This window comes from Miniopterus natalensis, chromosome X, assembly GCF_054644295.1.
Source record: "Miniopterus natalensis isolate mMinNat1 chromosome X, mMinNat1.hap1, whole genome shotgun sequence".
NCBI lineage: Eukaryota > Metazoa > Chordata > Mammalia > Chiroptera > Miniopteridae > Miniopterus > Miniopterus natalensis.
Window position 1 is genome coordinate 3,017,814 of NC_142103.1, and position 16,692 is coordinate 3,034,505.

The following is a 16,692-nucleotide window of genomic DNA, read 5'->3' on the forward strand; positions in this document are numbered from 1 at the left end:
CGCGGGGATGTAAATTTGTACAAATACATTGGAAAACACTTTCTGGCAGTATCTAATAAAGATAAACACTTATATACTCTGTAACTAAAAATTCCATTTCTAGGTATATGTCCAAAAAGAAGCAAATGCCGATCATCATTAAAAGCATGTAATATAATGCCCATTGCAGCATCAGTTGGGCTACCTCCCAAACTTAAAATCAAGTGTAAAACAAATAAATGTATTTTGACATGATCAGAAATGTCATACAGTAATGAGAATACATGACTTATAATTACCTACAACAATATGGATGAATCTCACAAACCTGTTGAACAAGGGAAGCTAGACAAAATAGTGTGTAATCTTTTATTCCATTTAGCAAAGTCATACTCAGCAATATGCTGTTAGGAATCAGGATATTATTTTGCCTTGAGGGGGAATGAGGGTGAGTAGTGACTGGAAGAGGGCATAAAGGAGACCTCTGGGATTCTGGTAATGTTATGTTTCTAATTATGGATGCTGGCTGTGTAGGTGTGGTCATTTTGCAAAATTTATCAATCTGAACGATTGTAATTTGTGTACATTTTATGTATGCTATAGCTTACCAAAAGGTTTAAAAACAAGAATATAGGCCATCTGATTTCACTTTGTTATGGGAAGAGGCAAAAGGATGGGCATGGAATGAATGGAGAAAATAATTCTGAATCATGTATAAGCTTCACATTTTTCCCTGTATTACCACACTATGACTATAGAAGAGTGGGCAGAATATTGAGATTCCATATACTTGCAGTAGAATTTCTCACTTAAATCCAATATTCCTATTTCTCCCCCACATATTATTAAATACATAGTTGTCTGTGAAGCAGCTCTATTGATTTCCAGACTAACATTTTAAACCTCATTTGCTACTCTGATGACCCTAATTTCTCATTTCGAACAGATTTTGGAACTTCATTTATTTTCCAATTTAAGTTGAAATATTTGTTTGATTTTTAAAGTGTGAATTGTTCCCTTAATGGGGTACGTATTGGTATGTCATAGAGTGGGCACTTAATGATCCATTTCTCCAAAGAAAAACTGAGATTGATAAACTGTACAGAACAGTCTTTTCATAGAGAAACATTTCAACTTTTCAATTGCCCAAGTGAGAGAAAAAAATCTACAATTGTTGGCCAATTATAGATTCTGTTAAATGTCATGTTATAATAAGATTAAATATTTTAAAACACAATATGGGAAAAAGAAATACACTTTTGTACTAAAATATACTTATTTACCATATCTACTGAGATCAAGGGAAGATATAAAGCAAGAGATAAAATCATTAACATTCTGGATATATTCAATATTCATATTAAAACATTGCATTATCATTTCACAATATATACAGTGCTGTTATATGCTAAAGCATGGTTTGTCTCACTTAGTATGTAAAGAAATTGAAGTAACTGGAAATGCCAAAAACAAAGGCTGTGTGGTGTGTTTGAAGCAGTATGGGTACATAATAGCTGTTTGACCTTAAACAAGTCATTGAACTTCCCTGATTCTAATATTCCTCAGATAAAATAATATTTTATCGGGCTGTTGTGAGTATTTAATGAGAACACTGTATTTAAAGTGCCTTTGTAAAGTGCCTGGTATATAATGATTGCCTATAGTAGTGATTTCCTGTCCACACTTATTTCTAAACAAAAGAATAATTGGAATGATGTATGTTCTAGACAAAGAGAGGAAGCAGTTGAATTTGTGAATACTAAACACTTCACAGGGAAGGCTCCTACCTGAAATCATGGTTAATCCCAACCTAGAAATTCAATGACAGACTTTTTACCCATTCTCAGACCCAGCTCTTAATTTTCTGTTAAGAAATCAATGTAGGCATTTTATTGTTTTACAACAGCTGGCATTAACTGATATTAGTTATTTTCCAGAAAGAATTCATTACCGAGCAAAGATGTAGCAAAAATTAAAATCGTTAAGCACGCAGTACTGTTCTCCCAGGGAAATGATATAATTTGTGAACTGACCCAAATCATTGAAAAATTCAATGTAAAAAGTCATTTACATTGTCAATCATTTAAATCATTTAAAAAGTCGGTAGCATTGCTATTTCACATTTTCATGTGTTATGTTATGAAACTACCTAATTTTTGTCAGCAAATTAATATTTTTTATTGTTCATAGCACCAGCTCATTTTTTGTATTAAAAAAAATTAGAAAGACAAAGAATTGATCTTAAGAACTTAGACATTTTAATCTCTGAATAAAGCTTACTAAACTTTATTAATGTGGTAGCCATGGAAACATTTAAGAAAAATAGATTAAATTTAATATATTTGGCTCAGTTATCATATAGACAAATCAACTAAGTTCATTCTTTCTTGTGTCTACTAGTGTTTAAAATAATTCACTTATTCATTATTAATAATGATGCCCATCACTTGTTAAGTGATCTCAATAGGTCAGGCATTCTAAATCAAACTGTATTTATTCAATATATTTTAAACCATAAAGAAAAGTTACAAGAATAGTACAAAACTTGTTATATTCTTTGTCAATATTTACCTTTTCTTTACATTTTTGCTCCAAGTGCTTTACCATCCTCCCTCCTTCGCTTTCTCTGTGCCTCATTCATTTTGTCACTCACTGTATATGAATCATTCGATATGAAGCTATAGACGCCATACCCGTTCGCCCCTAAATATTTTAGTGGACACTTCTTAAGAACAATGGCATTCTCTTCTAATAATGACAGTACAATTATCAAAATCAGGAAACTTAAAATCACATTATGTAATCAATGCTAGAAATTAAAATGTCATCTTTGCTTTGTTATTAATCAGAGGAAAATGGATTACAACTGTAGGTTTTTGCTTCTTTCGTATATGCTATTTATCAATCAGAGTTAATTTCTGTCTATTCCCAGTTTATTTGAAGTTTTTGCTATGAATTTATTCAAATCTTGTTTTTTACTTTTATGTAAATGATCAAATGACTGTCTCCTTTTTTCTTCTAATAGGGTTAATCACATTAATACATTTTCTATTATGAAATGAACTGTGCATTGTGGGGATAGACTGTATTTGGTCATAACATACTATCATTTTACTATATTTCTGGTTTAATTTGCTTGCATTTATTTGCATCTGTATTCAGATGATATTGTTTAGTAATTTTACTGTAATTTTCTTCTTCAGTATTGGTATCACAGTTATACTGGTCTTTCTGTAAGATTGATATTAATTCTTCATTATGTGTTAGAATTCAACAGTGAAACCATCTGGGCTTGTAGTATTCTATGTGGGAAAGTTTTGAAACAGTGACCCTATTTCTTTAATATATATAGTGATATTCAGGTTTTCTATGTCATTTTTAACAGTTTTGACAATTTGTGTTTTGAGAAATTGTTTTCATTTCATCTAAGTTGTCAAAATAATTGGCATAAACTTGTTTATAATATTTCTTTATCATGCTTTTAATACATATAGGATATAGAGTGATAGCTCCCCATTCACTCTAGATATTGGAAATTTCTGTTTTCTCTTTATTTTTCTTTTATTAGTCTTGCTGGATGCTATCAATTTTATTGATTTAAAAAATATATATATCTTTATTGATTTCAGAGAGAGGAAAGGAGAGGGAGAGAGAGAGAAACATCAATGATGAGAGAGTCATTGTTATTGATTTTTTTAAGGAAACAAATTTTGGCTTTGTCAGTTTTTGTTTTGGTTTTTACTTCTTTCTTTTCACTATGGCCTTCTTTCTGCAATGAATATTAGCAAATTGAACACATATGCTTAACCAGAACCTAGATGAAAAAAGAAAACCAATGAATGGTCAGCATCCCAGCTGTCTTCTCAAGGGCACCTGCTGCCCAGGCTTGCACTGCCATAGACTAGCCCATCCTTTTTCATATTTACTTCTTCAAATGGTGAAAACTGATTATTGCGTATGGTTTAAAGTAAGAGTGTGTGTCTGTATATGTGTGTGAATGTGTGCGTGAATGTGTGTGCGGGGGGGTGCATCCCTACCCAAAGGTATCCAGTTTTCCCAGTACCATTTATTGGAATACAGTCCTTTCCCCATGACACTGCACTGCCTTTCTCATAAATCAGTTGGGTATATATATATGTGAGATTCTTTTCTGTATTCTCTGCTGTACCACTGGTCTATTTGTCTATCCTTACACCAACACCAACTTATCTTAATTATTATATTATTATAAGAGGGCTTCATATATGCTAGTGTAAGCCCTTCTATTTTTGTTTCTTTGTTTTTATCCTTGTTTTCTGTTTTCCTTCAAGATTGCGTTGCCTATTCTTGGACATTTGTGGTTCCATATAAATTTAAGAATCAGCTTGTTAGTTTCCATAAATTATCACTTTTATACCTTTTCTGATGCTTTATCTATTAACAATATTATTAAGCCATTGTAACTTTACAGTTAGATGAGTTTTGTTAAGTGTATGCAGGTTACATCACTACAACAATCCAGTTTTAAAATACTTCTATCATCCCATAAAGTTTCCTCCAGAACCCTTTCAATTAATCCCCAGCCCTATCCTTGGCTTAAGGCAACTACCAACCTGCTTTATATCACTATCATTTTTCATTTTCTAAAAATTCATATAAAGGAGGGTAACAAAGTTGCCCACAGTCCCTCTGCAGTTGGGTAAAGCAGAGCCCAAGGCCTTGTTTGTACCATCTAGGCCATCTCCTCACTCAGTCCAGGGGCTGCTCCAACCAAGAGAGAGAATCAGATCCAAGTCCAGAGAAAAGGGCCGTAAGGATATGCATTTAGGCAGCCATTTTCTCCACATATATCTATTATTATAATTTTTTTTAATTTTAAAAAGAAAACAGGAAAATGGGGCTCCATGGGATAGGAAGCTAGGCAACTATCTATAAATAATATTAAGTAGATCACTCACTATTGTAAATATAAAAATAAGTACTTAGATGAAATTTTAATTTAGGATAGCTAAAGGGATACCTCAAGTTATTGAATTAAATGGTTTTTGGTGAGTTGACATAGACCTAGAGTACTCATCTAACTGGCTTAATTAATGAAGATTAATTTGGGGGAGATTTTTATAATGTGACCATGATGAGTTAGTGTGCTTGCCTTGGGCACACCACAATTTCTCTCATTATACTCCATGACATTGTTTTCTATGCATGTATATGACTTCAGTATGTTCTTAACATTAGCAGCAGATCAATGTTTCTCTCTCTCTCCCTTTCCCTTTCTCCCTCTAAAAATCAATTTTAAAATATCTTAAAACTAAAAGACTTAGGTATTTGGATATTTTTTCTATTAGGGGGATGTCGGTCACCTGCATAGTCTTCAACAGTCATTCAGAGATTCTGATTTTCTTCATGTTAACTAAAATTTTCTTCATTTTGCTTTTCAAAAATAAAAAGTATTGGTTTTAAAGAGATCATCTTTAGATAATATTATATGTTATGCTACTGCTCCTACTAATCAGTTACAATAAAAATATATTCAAATGTTCAACTATCTTTTAAACCTATCTTCTAGGTTTAAAAATATATCAGGCTGATCATAACCAGAAACCAGCACCAAATAGATGTGTTAGGAAAATAAGGAATTTAAAATACATTCACTCCAGCAAAAGATCAGTCACAATGATCTTTAATTACTTATGAAGACAGCTGCATTTCCTTTTTAATATCTGTTTTGCAGCAAAATCCTCAAATTTCAAATTGTTTTAAACCAAAAGCAAGAAACAAATATTTCATTATCCTCGAAAAGACAAAAAGCTTAATAATTAACCAAGTTTAGGACTTACTGAAGATTTTCCAATTGAAATTTGATTAATGCTAGAACCAAGAAGAGAAAAAATTCTTGCACTATTTTTTCTTTTCAGTTTGGTAATATAATGCTCAATTATTTTTCAACCCTTAATTTATCTATCATAATAATTAGTATAGAAATATATTAAATTAAAATGTGTTGTTGAACATATAACATAATTTCCTAAATTAAAATTTCAAGATGCTAGTCACGTTCAAGCAAATATAGTGAAAACAATCAACCAAAATGTTTTCTTATGTAGAATTATTTTAGTTTCATAAAACAAACAATAATCAAAATTTTATCAACAGTCTTTCAGCATCTTATCAAATAGAATTACAGTTTACTTATTTTTTATTTTTCAATCTTACTTACCCTTGAGCTTGGCTCACTATAGAGCCCTGAAGGTCTTGAACTCCTCTCATCACCATGATCTGCCTTTTACTGAAGTATATGATTAAAAAATCCTGACCAGAAAAATGACTACACTTGGCTTTTAAGCATGGTGACTTTAATAGATAGGAAGACACATGAAATGACTGATGGTTTGACTAGCATAATGGTGACTTCTGTGTTACAATTTTAATAACAAAGATCTAGATCACAACTATTATCAGAATGTTGGAAGTTGAATTGACCACCTTCTTTCCAGTCATATAACAAGAGCTTACCTAACATTGCCTGCTTCTTACTTCAAGTGACTTTTAGTATAATTATTTAATATGCTTGGATACAAATAATAACAGGTAAAACCTGAGCCAGAAGTATAACCAGCATTCAATTTAATTTGACAGTTTTCTCATGAGTGTCTAAGGGAGATAAGCTTAAATTTTCAGTCAAGACCTTTTTGCTTTTCATAGCATCATTGCTGGTCTGAATGTCCCAATCTTCTTCTATTAAAAGATGAAATACACATTTTGTTCTATACTTTTTTATTAAAGTTTTTTTAGAGAGAGAAAGAAAGGGAGAGAGAGAGAGAGAGAGAGAGGGATTCTTCGTTCCACTTATTTATGCATTCTTTGGTTGATTCTTGTATGTGCCCTGACTGGAGATAGAACCCACAACCTTGGTGTCAAGGGACAATACTCTGCCTGGCCATAGTTATTTATATTTGTTTATTGTACATTTTATTTCTAGAAGTCTGTTTCTTTAGTAAATCTTCCAGATCTCTGTTTATGGTTTCCTATTTCCTGACATTTTGAAACCTTCATGTTATATCACAGTTTTTAAAATTATATCTGATCATTCCAACATATAAAGATATTTTTACTCCATTTATTTTACCCATGTTTACTTATGTTGATTCTTGCTTATAGCTGTTCTTGACTATGTAATGCTCATTGGCACTAAGAAGTGTCAATATTGAGAATTTTTATAAGCAAAATAATACCCCATCCACAAAGATGTCCACATTCTAATCTTGGGGACATGCCAATATGTTACGTTATATGGCAATGAGAAATTAGGATGGAATTAAGGTTGTTAATCAGCTTAAGTTAAAACAGAGATGTTAGCCAGAATTAATCACAGAGGTCCCTAAAAGTAGAACAGGAAGGCAGAAGAAAATTTTGAGGAAATGTGACTGAGAAAAAATGGTTGGAAAGAATGGTCAAAGAGGTTCAGTACCGCTGGCCTTAAAAATGTAAACATCCAGGAATGTAGGTACCCTGTTTAGCTCCTTGAAAAGGCAAAGGAATGGCTTTTATTATTTTTTAAAGAAGAATATTTTAATAGACTCTATAAAAATAGTTTAGTAGCTTTATATGGCAAAACACCATAGACAAGGCCATCTAGAAAGGTATTTACAACATATATGACAAAAGAGTTTAGATCCTTACTATATAAAGAGCTCTTAAAATTAAATAAGAAAAAGACCTTGTAAAAGTTTCCTGTGGTTGCTTAACAACCACACTGGGTGGATTAAAACACAGAAATTGTTTTATCTCACAGTTCAAGATGTGGCAGAGCTGCATTCACTCCAAAAAGGAGACTCCTTCCTTGCCTCTTCTTTTTTCTTTTTAATTTATCTTTATTGTTGAAAGTTTCACAAATGTCCCATTTTCCCCCCCATATATTCCCTCCCCCCTGCACCCCTATCCCCAGGCCTTATTCACACTATTGTCTGTGTCCATAGGTTATGTACATATGCATAGAAGTTCTTAGGTTAATCTCTCCCCACCCATCCCCACCTTCCCTCTCAGATCCCTCAGTCTGTTCCATGCTTCTATGTCTCTGGATCTATTTTGTTCATCAGTTTATTTTGTTTATTATATTCCACATATGAGTAAGATCATGTGACAGTTGTCTTTCTCTCACCGGCTTATTTCACTTAGCATAATATTCTCCAGTTCCATCCATGCTGTCCCAAAGTTTAAGGGATCCCTCATTTTTACAGCTGCATAGTATTCCATGGTGTAAATGTCAGAGAAGATGTTTGATATGATTTCAATCTTCTTGAACTTGTAGAGAATTGTTTTGTGTCCTAACATGTGGTCTTTGAGAATGCCCCATGTGCACTAGAGGAGAATGAGTATTCTGTAGCTTTTGGGTGAAATGTTCTATAAATGTCAATTAAATCCAGCTGAACTATTGTGTCATTTAGAATCACTGATTCCTTGTTGATTTTTTGTCAGGATGATCTATCCAATGAAGTCAGTGGGATGTTAAAGTCCCCTACTATGAATGTATAGCTGTCAATCTCTCCCTTAAAGTCCTCCAGAAGTTGTTTATAGTTTAATTTAGTTTAGTTTAGTTTAGTTTTGTTTTTCAGCCAGTGTAAATCTTTTGTTCTGTGGTGGGTCTCTTGTAGTCAGCATATATTTGAGTCATGTTTTCTTATCTATTCAGCTACCCCATGTCCTTTGATTGGAGCATTTAATCCATTTGTATTTAAGGTTATTATCGATAGGTACTTATCTATCGCCATTTTATTTCTTTATGCCTATGTTTCTCATTCTCTCCATTTCAACTTCTTGTTACAGCAGTCCCTTTAATATTTCTTGCAATGCTGGTTTGCTGGTGAGAAACTCCTTTAGTCTTTTTTTTTTTTTTTTTTTTTTTTTTTGCCTGGGAAGCTCTTTATTTCACCATCTATTTTTAATGATAGTCTTGCTGGATAGAGTAGTCTTGGTTTCAGATCCTTGCTTTTCATTATGTTGAATACTCAATGACATTCCCTTCTGGCCTATAGAGTTTTTGATGAGAAGTCAGTTGTAAGCCTTATGGGAGCTCCTTTGTAGGTAACAGATTGCTCTTCTCTTGCTGTCTTTAAGGTTCTCTCTTTGTCTTGAATTTTTGGCATTTTAATTATGATGGGTCTGGGTGGGTCAATTTGGGTTCTTCTTGCTTGGGACTCTCTGTGCCTCCTGAACTTGTGTAACATTTTCCTTCACCAGATTAAGGAAGTTTTCTCCCATTATTTCTTCAAACAGGTTCTCTAACCCTTGCTTACTTTCTATCTCTTTTGGCACTCCTTTTTGGTTCTCTGATTGAGTGATTTTTTTCTACCCTGTCTTCTAATTGGCTGTTCCTATCCTCAGCTTCCCCTAATCTGCTGTTTATTCCTTCTAATGCTTTTTCTTTTTATTTCTGCTATGTCATTCTTAATTTCCTTCATAGTTTCTCCATTTCTTTTCTCATGCTGTTGAGCATCCTTATGATCAGTATTCTGAACTCTATATCTGATGGATTGGTTATTTCTATTTCATTTAGCTCTTCTTCTGGAGAGTTCTCTTGTTCTTTCATTTGGGGCTTGCTTTTGTCTCCCCATTTTGGCTGCCTGTTTGGATTTGTTCTTATGTATTAGGTAGATCTGCTAGGACTCCCAGTCTTTCGGGTGGTCTCTGGTGCAGGCCAATGTCAGATACTGTTTTTGACTGTCCTTGAGTACCCTGTTTGAAGCTTTGCACACTTCACAGCTTGTGGTTCCCTCTGCTGGGCTGGGTGCATTTGGACAGGACCAAGGTGTTCACCAAGGCCTGCTTTTCCAAGCCCTGGGTCCAAAAGCAAATCAGGCAAAGACTCAAAGGACCCAGAGGCTGATTGTTATTCAGTCCTTTAATGAGCCACAGGATGTAGAAACTCCTCAGGGTGGGGCAGATGTTTCTTATCAGTCTCTTAATTAGCCTCAGGCTGTAGTAATTACACAGGGTGGGGGGAAAAGGCTTTACGGCAGGGTGGGACAATTGCTTCCCCTCAGGCAAAAGCTGCTTGGAAGGTCAAAGTCTGCCTGAGAAAGATGTCCTCTGAAGTCTGGGGCAATGACTTGGCACAGGAATCCAGAGGGGTTCCCTCTGAGCTCTCTCTCCAGAGCCCACAAATCTGGATTCTCCTCACACATCTCCAGTCCACTCTGCCCTCCGCTGCCAGAGCCCAAGGTGAGTGGCTGCACATGAAACTTAATCTTTGTGCCTTGGTGCCTTAAGTGGGTGCCTGCATTTCCAGTTGTCTGTCCCTGGCAGACAGAAACCCGGCTGCTTTTCAGGGCCAGATGTTCTGTGGGCACCCTTCTCAGATCTGGTGCTGTGGGCTGGGGAGCCCAGCCTGGGGTTTAGGCCCTGGAGTCCTCAGCGGGAGCCCCCACAGCTGGGATCTCCCTCTGGACCTTCAGCTGCTGCCTGTGGGGGCCCAGCCAGGCCTCTCGTGCTTCTGCACTTTGTACCTATCTCTGTGGGGTCTCCACTTTTCCTCCTTGGTTATGAGGGTGCTCCTTAGCTCGTCTTCCATTGATTATTCAGGATGGTTTTTCTCTATTTTAGTTGTCATTCCAGTTTGGTCCTGAGAGAGTGTCAGTGTAGCTCCCACTCAGTCTGCTGCCATCTGGGAAGATCTCTTGGCTGGTGACCGTATAACTCTAATATCTGTCCGTGTCCCTGTCAAGGGAATGGCGTTTAGCCTGGGGAGGCTAGTTTTGGACTTCTAATTTACATAGACTGTAATCCATGGATTCTTCTAATGTCATCTAAACTATAAATCTTTAAAGATAAATAGGTGTTGTTTTAGGCCACTAAGTTTGTGCTAATTTGTTAAGGCAGCAACAGAAAAGCATATAAAGAAATTTCTTGAGGCCCAGGGTAAAAATACCTTGTTCCAGGGAAGACCTGTGTTTAAATCTGTCAGGTGCCTGGCGGCAATGCTAGTGGAGGAAGTCCTTCGAGCAAATTAATACCTTGAGATTGCCTGGGTCATCCTAAACCAGTTTGCAAATGTGTTTGATAACCAGCTCTATTCATCAACAAGAAAACTTTTTCTATAGTTCCATGTTGCAGACAAAGTGTGGATATATTAAAAACCATTGACTGTTACTTTAAATTTGTGAAATGTGTGGTATATGAATTATATCTCCACAAAGCTGTTTTTTTTCTTTTAAAGCATGGCTGTAGTTCTGTGGGTTTCTGCTTCTCTTACTAGGTTCCAGCTTTCATTCTGATATTTGCATGAAAGTTCTTTATTTTTTGAAAAATGTTTCATGGATTAAAGAGAAAGTTATACACAAGCACACATGTGTATAATTTTGTAGACACTGAAAACTTTTCAAATGTCAGAAGATAAAATAATATTTGGATTTTTATTTTTATTTTCTGCAAAGCTGGTGTCCTTACTTTTGTTTACATGCCATGGTCAGACTCCCACCCATTCCTTTACTCATGCTCTATGAGTCTTCCCAAAGCACAACACTACTTTTGTTTTGTTTGGTTGTATATTTTGTTAGCATTTTTCTTTAGTCCTTATGGGTTAAAGTAATACATGCTGTATAAACATGTATTAAAATGAAAGGTCTAGCCACATCTATTAAAAAATCACTGAGATTTGGATAAAGCACTAGAGAAAATCTTTCCTGGCATAGAAAAATGATGAATAATAATGCCAAATTTTCATTAAATTCCCACTGATATCTCTTAGTCAATCATTTATAAAGAAAATATACTGTGCATAAGTGATCTTTTTAATTAGTAGACTTTCATTTTTAGAGCAGTGTTAAGTTTACAGAAAAATTAAAGAGAGAGCATAGGGAATTCCCATATACCTCCTCTGCCAGGCAGTTTCCCCTGTTATTAACACCTATTAGTGTGGTGCATTTGTTACGATTGACTAACCAATTTTGATATATTATTTTTAATTAAAGTCTATAGTTTACATTAGTATTCATAGTTTGTGTTGTACATTTCTATGAGTTTTGACAAATGCATAATGCCATATATCTGCCATTACAGGATCATTCAGAATAATTTCACCATCCTAAAAATGCTCTATATTTCCTTTCTTCCTCCCCTAGAAATTCTGGCAACCAATGATGTTTTCACTATTTCCATATTTTTACTTTTTCCAGAATGTCATATAATTTTAATTCATTTCTGGCCTGAGAACATATTTTGTATGATATCTATACTTTTATATTTGTTATGGTACTTTTTATGGTTCAGAATTTGTTCTTTCGTGGTGAATGTTCCGTGTGAACTTCAGAAAATGTGTTTTTCTGCTGTTATTGGATGAAGAATTCTATAAATGTCAGTTAGATCCAGTTCAGTGCTGTTCAACTATATCCTTACTGATTTTCTGCCTGCTGAATATGTTAGTTACTGATAGAGTAGTGTTTAAGTCTCCAAATATGATTCTTGATAAATCTGTTTCTCCTTGCAGTTCTATGAGATTTTGCTGCAAATATTTTGTTGCTCTAGTATTGTTATCTTAGGTGTATACATGTTAAATGTTTTTATGTCTTCTTAGAGTTATATGTCATGTTATGTTGTTATGTCTTAGAGAATTGACACCTTGTCATTATGTGATGTTCCCTTTATCCATGATGCTTATGAAGTGTGACTTGCCTGAAATTAACATATTTAGTCCCAATTACTCTTGATTTTGTTATAACTTTCTCCATCTCTTTACTCTTAATGTAGCTGTGCTTTTACATATAAAGTAGATTTCTTTTAGACAACATATAACTAGGTCTTGTTTTTGATCCACTCTGACAGTCTGTCTTTTAATGGATGCGTTTAACCGTTTACATTTAAGTGATTATTGATATGGTTGGATTAATATCTAGCATACCTGTTACTGTATTCTATTAGTTTCCATTATTCTTTGTTTCTTTTCTTGTTTGTTTTTTCCCTATTTTTCTGCCTTCTCTGGTTTTAATAAAACATTTTATAAGATTTATTTATTTTTCTTTCTTAGAATATCAATCTTACTTCTTGTTTTAATTTTTGGTGATTTTCCTAAAGTTTGGAATGTACATTTAAAACTAATCTTAACCTACCTTCATATAATACTATGCTGCTTCAAAGGTAGTGCAGGTGCTTTATAACAGAATTTTCCCAATCCCTCCCTCCTGTGCCTTATAACATTACTGTCATTCATTTCACTTATTGATAAGCTATAGTCATCCAACACATTGCTATTATTATTATTTTCAACAAATGTGTAAATAATTTTTACTAAGCACTTAAAATGTGCCAGAAATCATGCTAATTACTTTATGTATATAATTTCATTTAATCCTCACAGCAACGCTATTTTAATCACTGTTTTACAAATGAGGAAACTGTTGTTCAGAAAGATTAAATAATTTGACCAAGGACACAGGCCAAAAAGTGGCAGGTCCAATATTATAACTAAGTTCTGTCTGACTTCAAGTAATAGAAAAGGGAACCCTAGTACACTGTTGGAGGGAATGGAGATCGGTGCAGCCACTATGGAAAACAGTGTGGAGGTTCCTCAAAACATTAAAAATGGAGCTGCCTTATGACCCAGCAATTCCACTTATGGGAATATATCCAAAGAAACCCAAAAAACTAATTTGAAAAAATATATACTCTACGTTCATTGCAGCATTATTTACAATACCCAAGATATCGAAGCAACCCAGTGCCTATAAATAAATGAGTGGATAAAAAAAGTAGTGGTACATTTACACAATGGAATACTACTGAACAGTAAAAGAAAGGAAATCTTACTTTTTGCAACAGAATGGATAGACCTAGAGGGTATTATGTTAAGTGAAATATATCAGACTGAGAAAGACAAATACCATATGATTTCACTTATATGTAGAATCTAATGAACAGACTAGAGAAACAAACAAAATAGAAACAGACTCATAGATACTAAGAACAGATTGATATTTGTCAGAGTGGTGCAGAGTTGGGGGGCTGGGTTAAAAAGGTGAAGGGATTAAGCAATACAAATGGGGAGTTACAGAAGCCACAGAGATCCAGATTTCAGCACAGGGGAATATAGTCAATAATATTGTGATAAATATGTGTAGGGCCAGGTGGGTACTTGAAGCATTGGGGAAACCACTCCGTAATGTATGTGATTTTCTAGTCACTTTTTCTGTACATCCGAAATTAATATAGAATAATATTGAATGTAAACTGTAATTGAAAAATAAAAATTATAAAAAATAAAATATAATAAAAATATGCTACACTACGCTTATTAAAAAATCACCACAGATTTCTCAGTTGGGAAATATTTGTAGGATACTTGCCAGGTTATTATCCATTTGAAAATTACAAAGACATTAAAAATATAGCTGTATGATAAAGATGAAGGATCCAAGGCACACTAACTTAAAATCATGCAAAAGCACTTTCCTACTCTTGAAAGGACCACTATTGTCATCATCGCCACCATTACCACCACTCTCATTATTTTCATCGTCATCATCATCATTGATTTGGCCAATTCAAAGAGCCTTAATTTCATTGTCTTCCAAAATATGATTTGTGTAGTAATGGGTTGTTAATTATTCCATTAAGAATAAAATATCTTTTCTAAATTTGTTTTAGTAAATACATAGTCAACACCATATAAAAAGCTGTAATCTCTTCCTTCTCCAAATGTAAATGTTTTCAATAGCTTTCTTTTCCCATAGCTTAATAAATTTGATTTAATGATCGTTAAGTCTATGGATTAAGTCGTGAGAGAGATTGCCATGAAAATAATTGAGGACATTTATTCAAACTTTAAGAAATCTCCATTTAGGACAGTTTTTGCAAAATCACCAGTTCCACATTATTCTTATAGAAACAGTAATGAGTTTTAAGCCAAGCTTCAGTAAGTTATTCCAATTTGTCAGAAGCTGGGCTAGGCTATACATTTTTTAGGGTGAATTGTTGAACTTTGTATATCATTTAGAGCCTTCTGCTACTTTTATCAAAGACCAATGATTTGAGGAATAGAGAGACCCAAATAATTTATGCCTAAGTGTTTCAGTATTTGCCAAAAACAATGATATATATTGTAACATCCCTTTTTGTGAATCTTCTTTAAATACCAAAAATAAAAATAAAAAATAAGCAAAAGTAACTCTTTAATCTTACTAAATACCATGTAACAATCATAATTACCTCATCTACTCTACACAGGACTTTCTGAGATAGGTATTAATTGTCATCCCCATGTTATGGAAGTAGTTTAGGCTCAGAGATAATATTGAATCTTACCCAAAGCTCTAGCAATTTGTGCAACTAGAGTTTGAACTTAGGTCTTTCTTTTATCAAACCTGTGCTCTAAATACTAGTTTTGCTAGTCACACTGAGTATATAGTCTTGGTTATGTAATACCAAGATTTCCTCCTAAAAGAATAATTTCTGGTTCTATCTTATTACTTCTCTATTCAAAAACCATTATTTCATAAAACAACTCAATAAACTTGTAAATAAATATGTTAGTTGCAAAGTTATTTTTAACATTGGTTTTAAAAATTACCCCAGTCACTTCCCTTTACTGGTTTTCTTGATGTATAACATGAGATATAAGGAACTTTTCAAATGATATAGAACAAAGACCCTCAGGATAATAAGACCGGAAGAGGCCTTTTGAGCTCAATTCAAGTTCCTTTTCTTTCATTGGGACTGTGGTTCTGACAATGAAATTAAAGATAGAATTCAGAAAATGGTGTAAGCTCAAGGGGAAAAAGAAACAAAACAAACAAAAAACATGCAAAAAAAATCACCTCATTTCTACTGATGATTTAAGAATGCTTGAAAGAAGTACTAGGTTGAAATATGTTCATGAAATGTTCAAAGAAAGCCATCATACAAGTATGACAGAGGGCCATGATCCAATAACTTACTTTATGAATCCACTGCAATGTTTAGTGAAAACTAGGCCTATTGGACTCAGTGATCTTTGGTAACTCCTATCTCAGCAGACACAGGCATCTTTTTCAATGCTAAAACAGAGCAGAAATACTTTTCCACAAATAACAGTTTTCTATGATTTATTCTTTTAGTAAAAACAGTGTGAAATGGCCCTAGCAAGTTTAGCTCAGTGGTTAGAGCGCTGGCCTGCTGAAGGAAGGGTCCCAGGTTTGATGCCGGCCAAGGGCATGCACCTTGGTTGCAGGTTCATTCCCCGGCCCTGGTCGAGGCTTGTGCAGGAGGCAACCAATCTATGTGTCTCTCTCACATCGATGTTTCTCTCTCTCTCCCACTCTGAAAAGCAATGGAAAAGTCCTCAAGTGAGGATTAAAAACAGTGTAAAATGGAGTTTCGGATTTTTTAAAAAATAGCTTGATGTCTAATAGACAACATAACCAACCTGTGAGAATACAGTTAGGCACCTCCTATTTTATAGTTGAGGACACACAGACCCAAAGAGGAGAATGAACATATTTAAGACCTTTCTGGTAGGAGATGCCAGAGTTAGGACTATAAGCTGTATATGTATATGCATATGTATGTACATACATGCATACATGCATACAGATATATGTATCCTTATATATGCCTCACAAAACCCTATCTAGTCAATACTGTTAACACTTTGGACAGATTAGGAAACTAAACCAAAGTGGGTGAGTGGCTTTTGCAAAGTCATGCAGCTAGAAAGTCGTGGAACTGCGATTTGCATTCAGTTAACCTGGATGTAGTGTCTGTACA